This window comes from Ranitomeya imitator, chromosome 2 (genome assembly GCF_032444005.1).
Source record: "Ranitomeya imitator isolate aRanImi1 chromosome 2, aRanImi1.pri, whole genome shotgun sequence".
NCBI classification, from domain to species: domain Eukaryota; kingdom Metazoa; phylum Chordata; class Amphibia; order Anura; family Dendrobatidae; genus Ranitomeya; species Ranitomeya imitator.
This window is the reverse complement of record NC_091283.1, coordinates 89,406,550-89,426,097: the sequence shown is the minus strand read 5'-3', so window position 1 is coordinate 89,426,097 and position 19,548 is coordinate 89,406,550.

Genomic DNA, 19,548 nt, shown 5'->3' with positions numbered 1-19,548 from the left:
CCAAATTGTCCACCACATGAGCCCAAATCTGCTGCAACCTGTCAACCACAGAATCCACACCAGGACAGCCAGAAGGCTCAACCTGCCCAGAAGAAAAACGAGGATGAAAATCAAAATTACAATAGAAAGGCAAAACCAAAGTAGCCGAACTAGCCCGATTATTAAGGGCAAACTCGGCCAATGGCAAGAAGGCCACCCAATCATCCTGATCAGCAGACACAAAGCATCACAAATAAGTCTCCAAAGTCTGATTAGTTCGCTCGGTCTGGCCATTTGTCTGAGGATGAAATGCAGAAGAAAAAGACAAATCAATGCCCAGCCTAGCACAAAAGGCCCGCCAAAACCTAGAAACAAACTGGGAACCTCTGTCGGATACAATATTCTCCGGAATACCATGCAAACGAACCACATGCTGAAAAAACAACGGAACCAAATCTGAAGAGGAAGGCAATTTAGGCAATGGCACCAAATGAACCATCTTAGATAACCGGTCACAAACAACCCAGATAACCGACATCCTCTGGGAAATCGGAAGATCAGAAATAAAATCCATAGAAATATGCGTCCAGGGCCCCTCAGGGACCGGCAATGGCAAAAGCAACCCACTAGCACAGGAACAGCAAGGCTTGGCCCGCGCACAAGTCCCACAGGACTGCACAAAAGAACGCACATCACGTGACAAAGAAGGCCACTAAAAGGACCTACCAACCAAGTCTCTGGTACCAAAAATACCAGGATGACCAGCCAACACAGAACAGTGAACCTCAGAAATCACTCTACTAGTCCATCTGTCAGGAACAAACAGTTTCCCCACTGGACAGCGGTCAGGTCTGTCAGCCTGAAATTCCTGAAGAACCCGTCGTAAATCAGGGGAAATGGCAGAGAGGACCACCCCTTCTTTCAGAATGCCGACTGGAACAAGGACCTCAGGAGAATCAGGCAAAAAACTCCTAGAGAGGGCATCAGCCTTAATATTCTTAGAACCCGGAAGATATGAGACCACAAAATCAAAACGGGAAAAAAACAAGGACCATCGAGCCTGTCTAGGATTCAGCCGTTTGGCAGACTCAAGGTAAATCAGATTCTTATGATCGGTCAAGACCACAATACGGTGCTTAGCTCCCTCAAGCCAATGTCACCACTCCTCAAACGCCCACTTCATAGCCAACAACTCCCGATTGCCGACATCATAATTGCGTTCAGCAGGCGAAAACTTACGGGAAAAGAAGGCACACGGTTTCATCAATGAACCAACAGGATCCCTCTGAGACAAAACGGCCCCTGCCCCAATCTCAGAAGCGTCAATCTCAACCTGAAACGGAAGAGAAACATCCGGTTGGCGCAACACCGGAACAGAAGTAAATCGACGTTTAAGCTCCTGAAAGGCAGAGACAGCCGCAGAGGACCAATTTGCCACATCAGCGCCTTTCTTCGTCAAATCGGTCAAGGGTTTGACCACGCTGGAGAAGTTAGCAATGAAACGGCGATAAAAATTTGCAAAACCCAAAAATTTCTGAAGGCTCTTGACGGATGTGGGTTGAATCCAATCATGAATGGCCAGAACCTTAACCGGATCCATCTCCATAGATAAGGGAGAAAAAATGAAGCCCAAAAAAGAAACCCTCTGCAGCCCAAAGAGTCACTTAGACCCCTTCACAAACAAAGCATTGTCACAAAGGATCTGAAATACCATCCTGACCTGTTCCACATGAGACTCCCAATCATCGGAAAAAGTCAAAATATCGTCCAAATATACAATCAAGAATTTATCAATATAAGTCCGGAAGATATCATGCATGAAGGACTGAAAAACAGATGGAGCATTAGTGAGCCCAAATGGCATCACAAGTTATTCAAAATGGCCTTCGGGCGTATAAAACGCAGTTTTCCATTCATCACCCTGCTTAATACGAACAAGATTATATGCCCCCCGAAGGTCAATCTTCGTAAACCAACTACCCCCCTTAATCCTAGCAAACAAATCGGAAAGCAAAGGTAAAGGGTATTGAAACTTGACTGTGATCTTATTCAAGAGGCGATAATCAATACAGGGTCTCAAGGAGCCATCCTTCTTAGCAACAAAAAAAAATCCCGCTCCCAACGGTGAAGAAGATGGCCGAATATGCCCTTTCTCCAAAGACTCCTTAACATAACTCCGCATGGTGGTATGTTCAGGCACAGACAGGTTGAAAAGTCGGCCCTTAGGAAACTCACAATCACAGTCCCTGTGCGGTGGAAGGGAACTGGACTTGGGCTCATCGAATACATCCTGAAAATCAGACAAAAACTCTGGAATTTCAGAAGAGGAAGAAGAGGAGATTGACATCAAAGGAACATCATTATGAACCCCCTGACAACCCCAACTAGTCACAGACATAGACTTCCAATCCAACACAGGATTATGTACCTGCAACCACGGAAAACCCAGCACGATAGCATCATGCAAATTATGCAACAACAGAAATTGACAATCTTCCTGATGGGCTGGCGCCATGCGCATGGTCACCTGTGTCCAAAACTGGGGCTTATTTTTAGCCAAAGGTGTAGCATCAATGCCCCTTAAAGGAATAGGGTTCTGCAAAGGCTGCAAGGGAAAACCACAACGCCTGGCAAACTCAAAGTCCATTAAGTTCAAGGCGGCGCCTGAATCCACAAACGCCATGACAGAAAATGATGACAATGAGCAGATCAAGGACACAGATAACAGAAATTTAGGTTGTACAGTACTGATGGTAAATGAACTAGCGATCCTCTTTGTCCGCTTAGGGCAGACTGAAATGACATGAGAAGCATCACCACAATAATAACACAACCTATTCTGACGTCTGAATCCTTGTCATTCCGTTCTAGACAGAATCCTATCACACTGCATTGGCTCAGGAATTTGCTCTGAGCACCAAAAAACAAATCAGGAGTAGGAATCTTCGGCTCTAAAACAGGAGTCTGAACAGTATAATCAGAAATACCCTGTACCCTAGCAGCAAGCTGGTCTACACGAGAATCTAATTCCTGAACATTGATTCTAGCACAAGACTCCTCAGCCACCCAGAGAAAAAGAGGGAAGAGAAGACAAAGCAGACTGCAGAAAAAAAATGGCTCAACACCTTTCTTCCCTTCTTCTGAGATGCATTTACATCATTATTGGCCACCTACTTTCTCTGTAGTAGGTGGAAACTGTACTGACCGCAAATCCTAAACTAACACCGCAACTAGAAGTAGCCGTGGGGTGTGCCTAACAAACCCTAGACACCTCGACACAGCCGGAGGACTAAATACCCCTATAGATGGAAATAGGAATTCTACCTTGCCTCAGAGCAGAACCCCAAAGGATAGGCAGCCCCCCAGGAATATTGACTGTGAGTAGGAGAGGAAAGACACACGCAGGCAGAAAACAGGATTTAGCAAAAGATGCCACTCTAGCTAAATAGGAAAGGATAGGACAGAATACTAAGTGGTCAGTATTAAAACCCTTCCAAAAATATCCACAGCAGATAATACAAAAAATTCCACCATCTAACTAAAGACGTGGAACGTATATCTGCAACTCCTGAGAATCCAACAAGACTGAGAAAATACTGACACAATCTAAGCTGGACATGAAAAAACAAATGAATAGCACTGAATTAGTAAGCACACAGCATGTGTGCCACAGAAACAAAACCAGACACTTATCTTTGCTGATTTGGCAGCAAGGCAGGAGGAACCAGACAGAGGTCCAACACCTCCCAACAACCATGGACAACTGGCAAGGACTAATGAATCCTGCACACCTAAATACCCCAGTCAGAACTGCAATCAGCAGATACACCTGACCAGGACTGCAACCCAGGGACAACTGCATTACCACCTACAACCACCGGAGCGAGCCCAAAAGCAGAATTCACAACAGTGGACCAAAATATGGAAAAATTATAGCTCTCAAAATGTGTTGACTCAAAAAAATATTTTATGCAATAAAAAGCAACTTTTAGTGTATGACAGCTGCCAATCATAAAAATCTGCTAAAAAAAACACCATAAAAGTAAATCAAACCTCCCTTCATCACCCCCTTAGTTAGAGAAAAATGAAAAAATTTAAAAAATGTTTTTATTTCCATTTTCCCATTAGCGTTAGGGCTAGGGTTAGGGCTAGGGTTAGGGCTAGGGTTAGGGTTAGGCTAAGGTTAGGGCTAGGGTTAGGGTTAGGGTTAGGGTTGGGGCTATGGTTAGGGTTAGGGTTATTGCTAGGGTTAGGGTTGGGGCTAGGGTTTGGATCACATTTACGGTTGGGATTAGGGTTAGGGGTGTGTTAGGGTTAGGGGTGTGGTTAGGGTTATGGTTGGGATTAGGGTTAGGGGTGTGTTGGAGTTAAGGGTGTGGTTAGGGTTGGGGTTAGGGGTGAGGTTAGTATTAGGGGTGTGTTTGGGTTAGAGTTTCAGTTAGAATTGGGGGTTTCCATTGTTTAGGCACATCAGAGCTCTCCAAACACAACATGGCGTCCGATCTCAATTCCAGCCAATTCTGCGTTGAAAAAGTAAAACAGTGCTTTTTCCCTTCCGAGCTCTCCTGTGAGCCCAAACAGGGGTTTACCCCAACATATGGGGTATCAGCATACTCAGGATAAATTGGACAACAATGTTTGATTTCCAATTTCTCTTGTTACCCTTGGGAATATCAAAAATGATTTTTTATTTTCACGGCTCTGCGTTATAAAATGTAGTGAAATACTTGGGGTTCAAAGTTCTCACAACACATTTAGATAAGTTCCTTGGGGGGTCTAGGTTCCAATATGGGGTCACTTGTGGGGGGTTTCTACTATTTAGGTACATTAGGGGCTCTGCAAATGCAACATTAAGCCTTCAGACCAATCCATCTAAGTCTGCACTCCAAATGGCGCTCCTTCCCTTCTGAGCTCTGCAATGCACCCAAACGGTGGTTCCCCCAGCATATGGGGTATCATCGTACTCAGGACAAATTGGAAAACAACTTTTGGGGACCAATTTTTCCTGTTACCCTTGAAAAAAAAATGGGTGTTAAATATAATTTTTGTGGAAAAAAATGATTATTTATTTTCACGGTTGTGCGTTATTAACTGTAGTGAAACACTCTGGGGTTCAAAGTTCTCACAACACATCTACATAAGTTCCTTGGGGGAGTGTAGTTTCCAATATGGGGGTCACTTGTGGGGGGTTTCTACTGATTAGGTACATCAGGGACTCTGCAAATGCAACGTGACACCTGCAGACCAATCCATCTAAGTCTGCATTCCAAATGGCGCTCCTTCCCTTCCGAGCTCTGCCATGCGCTCAAACGGTGGTTACCCCCCACATATGGGGTATCAGCGTACTCAGGACAAATTGCACAACAACTTTTCCAATTTATCCTTTTACCCTTGGAAAAATACAAAACTGGCGCTAAAATATAATTTTTGTGGAAAAAAAAATATTTTTTATTTTCTCGGCTCAGCGTTATAAACTGTAGTGAAACACTTGGGGGTTCAAAGCTCTAGATAAGATCCTTAGGGGGTCTACTTTCCAAAATGGTGTCACTTGCAGGGGTTTCAATGTTTAGACACATCAGGGGCTCTCCAAATACAACATGACGTCCCTTCTCAATTCCAGTCAATTTTGCATTGAAAAGTCAAATGGCGCTCCTTCCCCTCCGAGCTCTGCTATGCACCCAAACAGTGGTTTACCCCCACATATGGAGTATCAGCGTACTCAGGAAAAATTGCACAACAACTTTTATGGTACAATTTCTTCTGGTGCCCTTTGGAAAATAAAAAACTGGGGGAAAAAAATTTCATTTTTGTGAAAAAATACTATTTTTTATTTTTACGGCTCTACATTATAAACTTCTGTGAAGCACTTGGTGGGTCAAAGTGCTCACCACACATCTAGATAAGTTCCTTAGGGGGTCTACTTTCCAAAATGGTGTCACTTGTGGAGGGTTTCAATGTTTAGGCACATCAGGGGCTCCCCAACGCAACATGACATTCCATCTTAATTCCTGCCAATTTTGCATTGAAAAGTCAAATGGCGCTCCTTCCCTTCCGAGCTGAGTGGTTTACCCCCACATATGGGTATTAGTGTACTCAGGACAAATTGCACAACAACATTTGGGGTAACCAAGGGGTAACCTTGGGAAAATGAAAAATTGGGGCGAAAAGTTCATTTTTGTAGAAAAATATTATTTTTTTATTTTTACGGCTCTGCATTATAAACTTCTGTAAAGCACGTGGTGGGTCAAAGTGCTCACCACACATCTACATAAGTTCCCTAGGGGGTCTACTTTCCAAAATGGTTTCAATGTTTAGGCACGTTAGTGGCTCTCCAAATGCAACATGGCGTCCCATCTTAATTCCAGCCAATTTTGCATTGAAAAGTCAAATGGTGCTCCTTCCCTTCTGAGCTCTGCCATGCGCCCAAACAGGGGTTTACCCCCACATGTGGGGTATCCGGGTACTCAGAACAAATTGTAGAATACCTTTTGTTGTCCATTTTCTCCTGTTACCCTGGGTAACAAAAAAAAATTGGAGCTGAAGTAAATTTTTTTGTGAAAAAAAATTAAATGTTCATTTTTTTTAAACATTCCAAAAATTCCTGTGAAACACCTGAAGGGTTAATAAACTTCTTGAATGTGGTTTTGAGCACCTTGAGGGATGCAGTTTTTAGAACGGTGTCACACTTGGGTATTTTCTATCATATAGACCCCTCCAAATGACTTCAAATGTTACGAGGTCCCTAAAAAAAGAATGGTGTAAAAATGAGAAATTACGGTCAAATTTAACCCTTATAACTCCCTTACAAAAAAATTTTGTTTCCAAAATTGTGCTGATGTAAAGTAGACATGTGGCAAATGTTACTTATTAAGTATCTTGTGTGACATATCTCTGAGATTTAAGGGTATAAAATTTCAAAGTTGGAAAATTGCAAAAATTTTCAAAATGTTCGCCAAATTTCCATTTTTTTCACAAATAAACGCAGGTATTATCAGAGACATTTTACCACTATCATGAAGTACAATATGTCTCGAGAAAACAGTGTCAGAATCACCAGGATCCGTTTAAGCGTTCCAGAGTTATAAACTCATAAAGGCACAGTGGTCAGAATTGCAAAAATTGGCCCGGTCATTAACGTGCAAACCACCCTTAAGGGGTTAAGAACTAGGCACATACTGTACCTGCCATGCATGGTTGTCTAAGGCTAAGCTCACACTTACGTTTGGCTGGTCAGCGTATGGCTGCATATTTCCACCCTTAAGCTCAGCCTACGCTCTGCCTTCTTCTGCATGCGTCCTGCATTGTCCTGTATACCTAGCTTTAACATTGTGTACACATGGGCATGCGTTGTATGCAGATGCGTCCGCATGCAGCATTTTGACGTGCCCGCCTACCTCAAGAAAATGCAACATGTTGCGTTCAGAGGGCATGTCAAAGCGCCACATGTCGACACATCCACATACAATGCATGTCCTTGCATACCAAATGTTAAAGATAGGTATGCAGGACTACGGAAGGAGGCATGTGGAAGTAGGCAGAGCATAGGTGGAGCTTAAGGGAGGAAGTGCGCAGCCATGCGCAGACCTGCCAAATGCAAGTGTGAACCCGGCCTAAGGCAGAGAAGATTTTTTTGTTCATGCATTCATGGTGATGTTCCTCATTACTCATGATAATAGCATTTCAACTACAGATGAGTGGATCTTTTGAAATGTTTCCAAAAGATTCAATATGCAACAAATATATTTATGTTAATCTCAATAATGGAAAGCTTGTGATTGCTAAGAAAATACACATGGATAAGAGCGTGAACCCTGCTAGCCATAATAGCTTACAGTCTACAGGCAAGAGAGATGATCCAGCTGATCATAAGAGCTTACACTTTACAAGCAAAAGAGAGAGAACCCAGTTGAGTAAAAGAAATTTCACTTTATGGTAGAGAGAGATAAGACCCTCTCCGACCATAAGAGCCTATACTATACAGGCAAAAAAAGAGGTAGGCTTCAACTGACCACAAGAGCTTACTTTCTACAGGTGAGACAGAAAGAATATCCAACTGACAATGAGATTTTACACTCTACAGGAGAGAGAAACTTACCCAGTGACTCTATAGATGGAAGATGTAATGGGACCATTGAAAGAACATTTTGAAAATATTTCACTTGCTGAGCAAAATCAGATTACTGACATTTGTTGTATTGATTTTAATGAAAAATTGATGGTATGTTATAAAGGTTGACTTTTTTGAAAAAACACTATGCTTTCAACTTATACTATATACCATCCACAATGGTCTCTTTGAATGATATTTAGAATAGAAAGAAGTCGCAACCACCAGTCAACTGAGGGCAACAGTGTCATTTGACTGGTGGATGTGATGTCATTAGTGATGAGCGAGTGTACTCATTGAACGGGTCTTCCTGAGAACGCTCGGGTGGTCTCCGAGTATTTGTAAGTGCTCGGAGATTTAGTTTTTGTTGACCCAGCTGCATGATTTACGGCTGCTATCCAGCCTGAGTACATGTGGGGGTTGCTTGTTTGCTAGGGAATCCCTACATGTACTCAAGCTGTCTAGCAGCTGTAAATCATGCAGCTGAGTCGCCAAAAACTAAATCTCTGAGCACTTACAAATACTCGGAGACCACCCGAGCAACGAGTATACTCACGGATCACTAGATGTCATATTTTCTGGCTCAATGAGCAGCAACATTGGGGTACAGTATCTGTTTGTATGCAAGCCTGCTTTGTGTATTTTGGAAGCATTCTTTCTTTTTTGCCTTTTTGCTTTTGAGTAAAAATTACACCTGTCATTAAATAAATTCTGGTGTGTCTTTTATTCCTTTTATACTTAGTCAAATGGCAAGGCTAGATAAAGAATTTACATTGACTTTTAGGATTACCACTTTTAATAAGTGGCACCAGAGTTCATGTTCTATTCTTCTCTCACTAGAAAATTTGCATAGTTAATTTCCCAGAAGAGTATTGCATGGCCTATGAGTCTTCTTACACTGGCAAGTGTGTCACTCTCCACAAGAAGGGATGTTACCCCTTAGTCTCAAGTCAGAGGTCTCTATAACAGCCAAATCACATCTCTTGCTTTGTACTGAGGAGGTGCAGCGCTCTTAAGTCATGTAAAGGTTAAAGGTTCATCTTGTTAAAAGTTCATAATTAAATTTTAGGATGGCTACTTCCAAAAGGGATACTACAGTAAAATCTTCTCTAAAGAGGCATTTTGCGCGAAATTAACACTTTTTTTACTTTAACAAAGTAACCACAATTTACTAAACATGAACACAGCATTAATTCCTTTAAATGTGTTTAATGTTGCACGGATGTCAAGATAGTCTCATGTTACCAAAATGTGTCTTGCTAGTTTGCTCTGAGAAGCAATTTGCCTGGATCCTGCTTTCTTTCAGAAAATTATTTGTAATGAGTATATCTGAGTAGAAGTTTTTTCAAGAGTCATTAAAAGAAAATAATTGACTGTGAAAACTGCTGGTGTGGAATTTCTTAGGAACAACAAATGCTATAATGCCATTCTCCTTAAGCGATATTTTAGGCGATATTTTTAGACATTGTTATTTTCTTCTCTTCTACATTTTTTGTTAACTATTTCAACGGAAATAGCTATAATTTTCACATCTCTGTCTATTTCATATTTGCTTATGTATTTCATGTTTATCTATCTATTTATATATCGATATCTATCTTTTTCTATCATTCTGGCTGCTACTGCACTCTTGGCTTTGTATATATTATGATCACAGAAGCTTTCAGCTGTTCAAACTTGCTTTTCTGTTATGAAGTGCTAGTCAGGTTTTTGTTCCTTTCTAGTATATATTTGGAGCCAGTGGCTGCCCAGCACTCCTCCCATCTGTTTTTAATTATTACTAGATCCTATCTTTTATTTGTGAATAGTGATTGGCGAACAAGAATAGTAAAGTTTGGGGTTCATACTGAACACCTAATGTTCAGGCACAGCCTCCTCACACCAATAGATTGTTCTTCCAGCAACAAGGAAAAGAATATTCACAACTACATAGAAATAGCCACTTCGAAGTCCATCACCACAGTTTTCAAGCGGCATTGAACCTCCTCCACCAACAGCACGAGCATCATCACCTGCTCCAGAGTTTACCACAGAACAAAAAGGTTTTGCACAAGAGGATCTTCTCGTAGCAGAGGCAGCATGGTGACTCAGTAGTTAGCTCTGGTGATTTGCAGTGCTGAGGTCTTGGGTTCAAATCCCACCAAGGACAACATCTGAAAGAAGTTTGTATGTTATCCCCATGTTTGCGTGGGCTTCCCCTGGGTTCTTCGGTTTCCTCCCACAATGCAAAGACATACTGATAGGGAATTTAGTTTGTGAGCCCCCTTGGGACAGCGATGATAATGTCTGTAAAGCGCTGCAGAATATCATAGTGTTATAATAAATAAATAGCATATCGCCTGTATTGTGCATTGCCGGTGCCAACACCCCTCTCCTCGTTGGCATCCCTGCATGGTTCCTAGGTCTTGTTCACTACAGAATCATCATTATCATAGTTATTCCTGGTATTAGACAAGATTTGTCCTGACTCAGACTGCTGTTATCGCTACCAGAGCCATTACCCCCATGGCTCGCAATATGGTCGTTGGCCCCATCAATTGAGAAACTGTTAACAGTATTGCTGTTTTCAGAAAGCCAGTACTGTTAGCTGTTTTAGACCATAGATCCAGTAGCTCTGTCCTCTGTTGCTTACTCTGGCTGGTCGCTGGATACTTCTGTATGCCAGTGTCATCCAGTGGTTGTTGGTTGGATTAATTAAATTATTACATCAAGTCACTGGTATCCACTGCAGGAAAGGATAGAAGACGAGACAGAAGCTGTAGTGAACATATAGGCTGGATTAACTGAGTATAAGTTGCTTTTTTGTGGGCTGAGGTGAACATAATACTTTATGAAAAAACTATCAGTATTGAGGCTGTCAGAGGGGCCATCATACTATATGGAGGCTGTGAATGATGATCATAATGTATTGGGGCTGTGGGTAACAATCATACTGTATGTGAGATCAGGGGGGCAATCATACTGTATTGGGAATATGGGGATACCATCATACTGTATTGGGGCTATGGGGGACAATCATACTGTATGGGAAGCTGGGGGGAACATAATACTGTATGGGAGTCTATGTAGAGACCATCATACTATATGGGGGGCAGAGATAGTAGAGCGTGAGATCTCAATCTGAGCATGTGCTGCTTCCAGCGGCCATTTTCCCTGAGGCCACTGCATCACAGTAATAGATGAGCGGGGCCTCCAGGCTTTCAGAAAATGCCAGTGGAGCACCCACAACACAGAGCACTTTGAACCTGACGCACTAGCCTGTGAAGGGAGTGTGATCATCGACCTGCAGCTTTGGTCCACGGCAGAATTGCCCGACTCCTGCTTCCGTCACATCACCTTGTAAGTATATTCTGACTATAAGACCGAAAAATATGGTATGTAACAAAGAGGTGAATGAGGCCTGCTCTAAATGAACATCATGACAACAGCATGCATTATGGTCATGAGGTTTATGGTTGGACTATTAAAACAAGTATTCAATAATCAAAATGTGGCCTTTAAAAAAAAAAATCCATTAAAAAAGAATCATTTGTTATTCCGAATTGCGTTGGTTGTATTTTGGCTCTTACAGTGTTCGGTACTACTTACAGGGGCACCACGTGACCCATGAGTCACGTGACCCGAACGCTACGCAGGTCCTGCCAGCTGCAGTGAAACTAAGCATCATGCACCGTTCTCCTCATTTCCTACTGCTCGAGCGCCTGTCACTGGCCAGGACAGTGCGCACAGGACGCATACACCAGTCTTCTGCTGAATTTTTTGGGATTGGTAAATAAGAAGAAATTCTACTCAAAGTCGATCCTATGCTTACCAATCCACTCATCTGTGTTATCTATCTACAGATATTTTAATATATTGATTTAGACTCCAATGGCTTATAATCTGTGACTTGTACCCTCACTTTATTTTATTAGTGCTGCTTTATTTTTATTGTTGTATCTATTTATTTATTATCCATTCATCACGCTTTATGCATTTAATAGCCCTCTGTGTCTGTATTTTAACATTTTCTGGCTGAAAACTGGTTCATGAAGCATTACATGAACACCCGATTTATTACAGCATGTCAGGTCAGAACAATGAAAGCAATTGTTACCATCCATCTTTCGTGTCTCCCGTATTTCCTCATAGATTGTAAGCTTGCGAGCAGGGCCCTCATTCCTCTTAGTTTCTGTTGTTTATGTGATTATTATTCTGTAATATCTTTTATTGTCTGTACAAGTCCCATCTAAAATGTAAAGTGCTGCGGAATATGTAGGTGCTATAGAAATAAAATTATTATTATTATTATTATTACTACTTATCTATCTATCTATTATCTATCTATCTATATATCCCATATCTATCTATCTATCTATCTATCTATCTATCTATCTATCTATCTATCTATCTATTTATCTATATATCCCATATCTATCTATCTATCTGTGGCACCCCTAAGGGTATTTGCCACAAAAATAGTTACTGACAGTAAATACAAATACTAAAATAGCAAGACTGCACTACCACCTCCGGCCAGATGGGGAGCTCCAGAGACTCCCCTTGATCCATTCTGGTCTGAGAGAAGAAATGGCAGTTGGGCTAAGGAGCTGAAAGTGAGAGGTCATACAGCTGAATTTCTAACAGCCCTATGACGGTTTCCAGGCCCAAATCACCGGCCTGAGGAGAAGAGGGATAGAGAAAAAGGACATTGTGAGAACCGGGTAGCATTAATCACTACCCAGAACAGGCGCAAAGACGGATACCGGATCCGTGGCTGTATTCATTACATATAATACAGCAACCGGAAAAACGTGAGGTGATATCAGCTTCACTAGGGTCGGACGCAGCAACAGACACAGAGTTCAGCGGTACTCCCGGAGGGGGTAAGCCGATAAAAGGACTCGGGTTGCCCGTCGAACCAGGACCCGGAGGGGACAGATTGGGCCGGCAGCCAGTTCACATACAGCAGCAGGGCCACACAGAAATTGCGCACAATAAGAGGCGAAGACCCCGGCAGGGTCAAAGTAACTCAGAGTTCCCATACAGACTCCGGTGACAGGACTGGTTGTAAATCCTTTTTTGTTAAAGTAAACTGGTTAAACGTTTCAGTGCCTCAGTCTTTCATTTGGACAATAGCCATCTATCCAGGATTGGGATCATCACCGCTGGGAGAACCTGCTGCTGATCAAGTAAGTGCCTGTTCCCTCATGATACCATTTACACTGTGTATTGCCTGAGGCCACAGCACCGGGTCAAGCCACCCGTGACATCCCCCTCAAGAGACAGACCCCATTGGTCCGGTGCTGGGTATCCCGGTCTCCTGGGCATCACAATTGGCGTCACAAACAGGATAGAGCCAGCCCATATATCGGGTATTGTGTGCCGTGATTGGAGCCCAAAACTTTGAAAACTTGGATGAAAAATCGTGAAAATTGACTTTATTAAAGAAAATTCCATTTCCCATTAAAAACTATTGAAAGTGACTTTTCCCCATTGGTTATAATGGAGTAAAGATGGCCGCCATCCCCTGAGGTAATCACCTCATAACCGTTAGGCGCGAGACTGTTAATTGAGCTACGCCATTACCTGAGCCCCAGTCTAACTGAAAAACTTCAGAATCCGCCATTACAGAGCGCGCGGCGGGCGGGAGCAGCAGGGGGCGTGTCATTGTGGGCGGCACCAAGCTGAGCGCTCTGACGTCAGAGCAAGGGGAAAACCAATCCTGCTGCGCAGCGGAACGAATCTACACTATCCCGACGGAAGCGGAGGACCGGAAGGGTCCGGATTAACTAAGGGGGCACAGTATGTCGCAGCACGGAGACGCCGCAGCACCCGGCGGCGCTAATGCAGCTGAAAGACAGAGTGTCGATAGAGAGTCCGGTAGCGCAGCGGTGCAAGGAGTGGCGCCCATCATGCTGGTGCTAATGCCATATACCCCAGGTGGCCCGTGGCTTCCAATGTATGAAGGTGAGCCTAATACCCTTGACGATTCAGAGAAAAGATGCTGGCCCATTTTAACATGTTCCCCGTGGGTGAAGTTCAGCGTGTTAGTCTCCTGATGATGCAGTTAAGTGGCCATGCTAAGCGAGAAGTCACAGCATGGGCAGCTGATCTAAAAGGCACTGTTGAACGCATATTTGCTGGATTAAAAGCTACATTTGAAACCACTGCCAAGAGCAAAGCTAAAATACGATTCTTTAATTGCAAACAAAAAGTTAATGAGGGCGTGAGAGACTTTGCCTTAAACCTGCAGGAAGCCCTTAAATCACTTACACTGGCTGAACCCATTTTTAACACCGGAGCGGATAAACTGCTAAGAGATCAATTTATGGAGGGACTCTACACCCCTTCTCACCAGGGGCATGTGAGCATGCTTGTTTTTAAGAACCCTGAATTGACATTTGCTCAATTAAAGGAGAGCGCTATACGTCTCCAGCTGGCAGAGGCACCTCGGGATCAGGATCCTGCGCAACCTATGGCAGAGGCACCTCAACAACAGGGAGTGCCAGTGACATCAGCTATGTCCGGGGCCATTGCTAAGCCCCTGGGGCCCAGTACTAATGAGGCTCTTCAACAAAAGCTTGACTCTTTAACTGATGTTTTTGCTTCAATGGCTAAAACCATGCAGGAGATGAGAGGACCCAAGATAGAGTTCGCAAACCGTAGAGAGGATGTTCCATGGATGAGACCCCGGAGATACCCGACATGGAGAGGACGACCCCGCGACCGCTACCAACCGGATGGACAGCCCATTTGCCGCCGTTGCCAGCAGCCAGGCCACTTTGCACGAGATTGTGATTTAAACGGGAATCCCCTGTGAATGCGGGCCGCTTCGCAGGAATGAACTTTCAAGGCCCAACACCCTGGCACGACAGGTACATCGGAGGACGACCCATTATCCCTATCGTGCTGGACGGAATTCCCCTCAACGCTTTGCTGGACACAGGTTCCCAGATTTCATCTATACCGTATATCCTTTATAAGAGGTACTGGGCTGATGCAGATATTGATAAAGGGCCCTCTGATGTTGAACTAGATATATGGGCCAGTAATGGTAAGTTGGTACCAAAACTAGTATTCAGGGAGATGACCATATAGATTGGTAAAGTAGAATTGAAGAAACAGGGTGTTAGGAGTCGAGTTTCCTCTGCTGCACAGGGGGGAATCTCGATCCGTCTCCGCTGCGGTCTCCCATTCTCCTCCAGCCGCAGTGGAGCCTGCTCAGCAGGGACGTCGATCCCAGCGTCTCGCTCAGTCTGACTCTGTGAGAAGAGTTACTGCTGCTTCTCCAGCTTCTGCCTTTAAAGCCAATACTGGTCAGCAGCGAGTGGACTTCTCTGGGACTAAGTCCTTGTCTGCGCACACTGAGCATGCCCAGGGCAAGATCTCCCGTTGGAGATCGAGGGTCATGTGCTCAGACTCTGCAGCGCATTCTATTGGTCCTCTTGGCAGGTCTTGGAAGGGCAAAGTTTCTGTGGCCGCTTCCTGTCCTGCAGCTATATAAACTGCGCATGACCGCACGGCCATGAGCTAGTGTACAACTTTATACGTGTGTTTGTTGTGAGTGCAAGTCGTCCTTTAAATACCCCTACCCTACTGTATGATTGTTCGCGTATGGTGTATGGCTGCTATCTAGCGCCTGACTTAACACTCAACGTGTCACACACGTGTCAGCGTCCTCTGCTGTGACCGCCAGTGCGGCGCCACGCGCCTGTGTGCGCTTCCTGACCCATGTCTGGGTACTTAGTGGTGCCTGCCAGCACGGCACAGTTTGCACTTCGGTGCCTCTATTGTATATACTTTTCACACCCAGTTGTGGTGTAGTGCCAGCAAGGGTCTAATCGGACTACTATCCCTGTTGGGGTCTAGTTCGCTGACCACTTGCTCGCGCTCTATGTGCGGTACCGCGATCCTGTGACGCAACAGGATCGCTTTCTTCACGCTGGGTGAGGTTTAACCCACGCGTGTATACTTATGAGTACCGCCATATCGTCTGTCATGTCCTAGCAGCAGGTTTCACCTGCACGGTGGACCCCGGACTGCGAACGCATCCATTACATCTCTCTTGGTGCATTCCGCCAGTCCGAACATTACACTAGCGCCAGGGTCTGGCTAGTGATGACAGACATACAGCAATCTCTGCGGCATATCCAGCAGCTGGAGGGTAGGTTGGCGGCTCTCGAGAGCGCGACCTCAGCTGTGGATGTTACTGCAGTAGCTGTACAGGCTGCCAGCGTGGCTGCAGCTACTATGTCCATTGCCACCCCTGTTCCGACATTATCTCACCTCCCGCTGCCAGAAAAATTTTCTGGTGATAGCAAGTTTTGTAGGGGATTTGTGAGTCAGTGCTCTATTCATCTCGAGCTCCTGGCTACACGTTTTCCCACAGAGCGGGCTAAGGTGGGATTTATTTTGTCTCTATTGTCGGACAGGGCGTTGGAATGGGCTACGCCGCTGTGGGAGCGTGGCGATCATGTGGTGCAGAGTGCTCCGCTGTTTCTGAGCGCTCTGAAACAGGTCTTTTTAGGACCTCAAGTCACCCATGATACTGCGCTCCAATTGCTGGCATTAACTCAGGGTGAGTCCTTGGTCAGTCATTTTGCCGTCCAATTCCGCACCTTAGCATCTGAGCTGGATTGGTCGGATAAAGCTCTTGTCCCCATATTTTGGAGGGGCTTGGCTGACCAAGTAAAGGACGCTCTGGCCACTAGGGAGATTCCTGCCACACTGGAGGAGTTAATAACTGTCTCCACTCGAATTGACCTCCGTTTTAACGAGCGGAGGTTAGAGCGAGCCCAGTGTAGGCAGAGGTTTCGGCTGGCTCCTACTTTTGCCAAACCTCTTGAATTTCCAGTCCTGGTTCCTGAGTCACATGAGGCCAGGGAGGTGTCACAAGCAGGATCTAAGTCCCGGACCGCTTGTGCACTCAGGGTCTGTCATGTTTGCCAGCAGTCAGGACATCTAGCCACCAGATGTCCTCAGCGGTCGAGGAAACGTCAGCGTCTAGTGGTAGTTGGTGGAGGTACACTAGACACGGCGACGTTTGCCTCTAAGTTGTCCTTTAAGGGGACAATTACTATTGGCTCATTTTCCCACTCGGTAGAGCTCTGCGTGGATTCTGGGGCGGAGGGCAACTTTATGTCTTCTGCCTTCGCCCAACGTCACACAATACCCTTGGTTATGCTTGCTCAACCAGTAACGGTGCGAGTGGTGAATGGGTCGACATTGCCCTCACAGATAACACACCAGACCATCCCTTTTACTCTGTCCATGTCGCCATCTCATCAGGAGATAATTTCTCTGCTCGTCATTCCGGAAGGAATTGATGAGATCCTGTTGGGAATACCTTGGCTACGGTACCACTCTCCTCATATCGAGTGGTCCTCAGGCAGAATTCTGGGTTGGGGTGAATCTTGTGGGGGTAGGTGTCAGAGGGAGTGCGTTCAGGTTGCTACTACTGAGGTATCCGCAGATCTATCCTCTCTCCCCAAGCAGTATTGGTCATATGCAGACGTATTCTCCAAAAAGGCGGCGGAGACCCTTCCGCCCCATCGCCCCTATGACTGTCCTATTGACCTCTTGCCTGGTGCTGAGCCTCCCCGGGGTCGAGTCTATCCGCTATCTCTCCCGGAGATGGAGGCAATGTCACAGTACATACAGGAAAATCTGGCAAGAGGGTTCATCAGGAAGTCAGTGTCACCTGCTGGGGCAGGATTCTTCTTCGTGCAGAAGAAGAGTGGGGAATTGCGTCCATGCATAGACTACAGGGGTCTTAACGCCATCACCGTTAAGAATAAATACCCTTTGCCTTTGATATCTGAACTGTTCGATAGGCTTCGGGGAGCAAGGGTATTTACTAAATTAGATCTGCGGGGTGCTTACAACCTGATTCGCATCCGTGAGGGGGACGAATGGAAGACGGCTTTTAACACCAGGGATGGGCACTATGAATATCTGGTGATGCCCTTTGGGCTCTGTAATGCCCCAGCCGTTTTCCAAGACTTTGTGAACCATATCTTCCGGGATATGCTTTCCACCTCGGTTGTAGTCTATCTGGATGATATTCTCATCTACTCTCCAGATATTGACTCCCACCGGAGAGATGTTTGCAAAGTCTTCGACCTCCTACGGGCAAACTCCCTCTATGCCAAGTTGGAGAAGTGCATGTTTGAGCAGGAGTCCTTACCTTTCCTAGGCTACATCATCTCAGCCCAGGGATTGGCTATGGATCCTGCCAAACTACAGGCTGTGGTGGACTGGCAGGAACCTCATTCTCTTAAAGCGGTGCAGCGCTTTATGGGGTTCATCAATTATTATCGCCAGTTCATCCCGCATTTCTCAACTTTGGTAGCTCCCTTGGTTGCCCTCACCAAGAAGGGGGCAAATCCTAAATTGTGGTCTGAGGAGGTCTCCAAGGCCTTTATCTCTATAAAGTCACACTTCGCTAGCGCTCCCATACTTCATCGCCCCGATGTTGATAAGCCATTTATCATGGAGGTGGATGCCTCTTCTGTTGGTGCTGGAGCAGTCCTCTTCCAAAAGAATGCTCAAGGTCGGAAGCATCCTTGCTTCTTTTTCTCCAAGACCTTCGCACCAGCAGAGAGGAATTATTCCATCAGGGACAGGGAGTTGCTAGCCATGAAGTTGGCTTTCTCGGAGTGGAGACATCTCTTGGAGGGAGCACGTTTTCCCTTCCAAGTCTTCACAGATCACAAAAATTTGGTGTATCTGCAGACAGCTCAGCGGTTGAATTCTCGCCAGGCCAGATGGTCCTTGTTCTTCTCCCGGTTTCATTTCACCCTCCATTTCCTTTCTGGGGAGAAGAACATTCGGGCCGATGCTCTCTCTCTCTCCGTTGTGTCATCTTCGGAGGAGGAGCCTCGGCTTATTGTCCCCACCGAGAGTTTGAGAACCGTGGCCCCGGTTTCGCTGGAGTCTGTGCCCCCGGGCAAGACTTTTGTTCCATCTAGTTTGCGGCCGGAGGTTCTCTCTTGGGCGCACTCGTCCAGGGTGGGTGGACATTTTGGTACTAAAAGGACATCTGAGTTACTGGCGAGGACATACTGGTGGCCGCATATGGCTCGTGATGTCACGGAGTACGTTCGGGCGTGTGTTTCTTGCGCCAGGAACAAGACTCCTCGGCAACGGCCAGCTGGTTTGCTTTACCCTCTGCCCGTGGCTGACAGGCCCTGGGAGATGGTCGGGATGGACTTTGTGGTGGGCTTACCCAAGTCTCGTAATTGCACCATTATCTGGGTGATCACCGACCATTTCTCCAAAATGGTGCATTTGGTGCCTCTTCCACGGCTACCATCTGCACGGGCGTTGGCTGTCTTGTTTATCAAGCATATCTTTCGCTTACACGGTATGCCAGACAAAATTGTTAGTGACCGGGGTCCCCAGTTTGCGTCTCGATTCTGGAGGGAGCTATGTCGTTTACTCAGTATTGAGTTAAATCTCTCTTCGGCATATCATCCCGA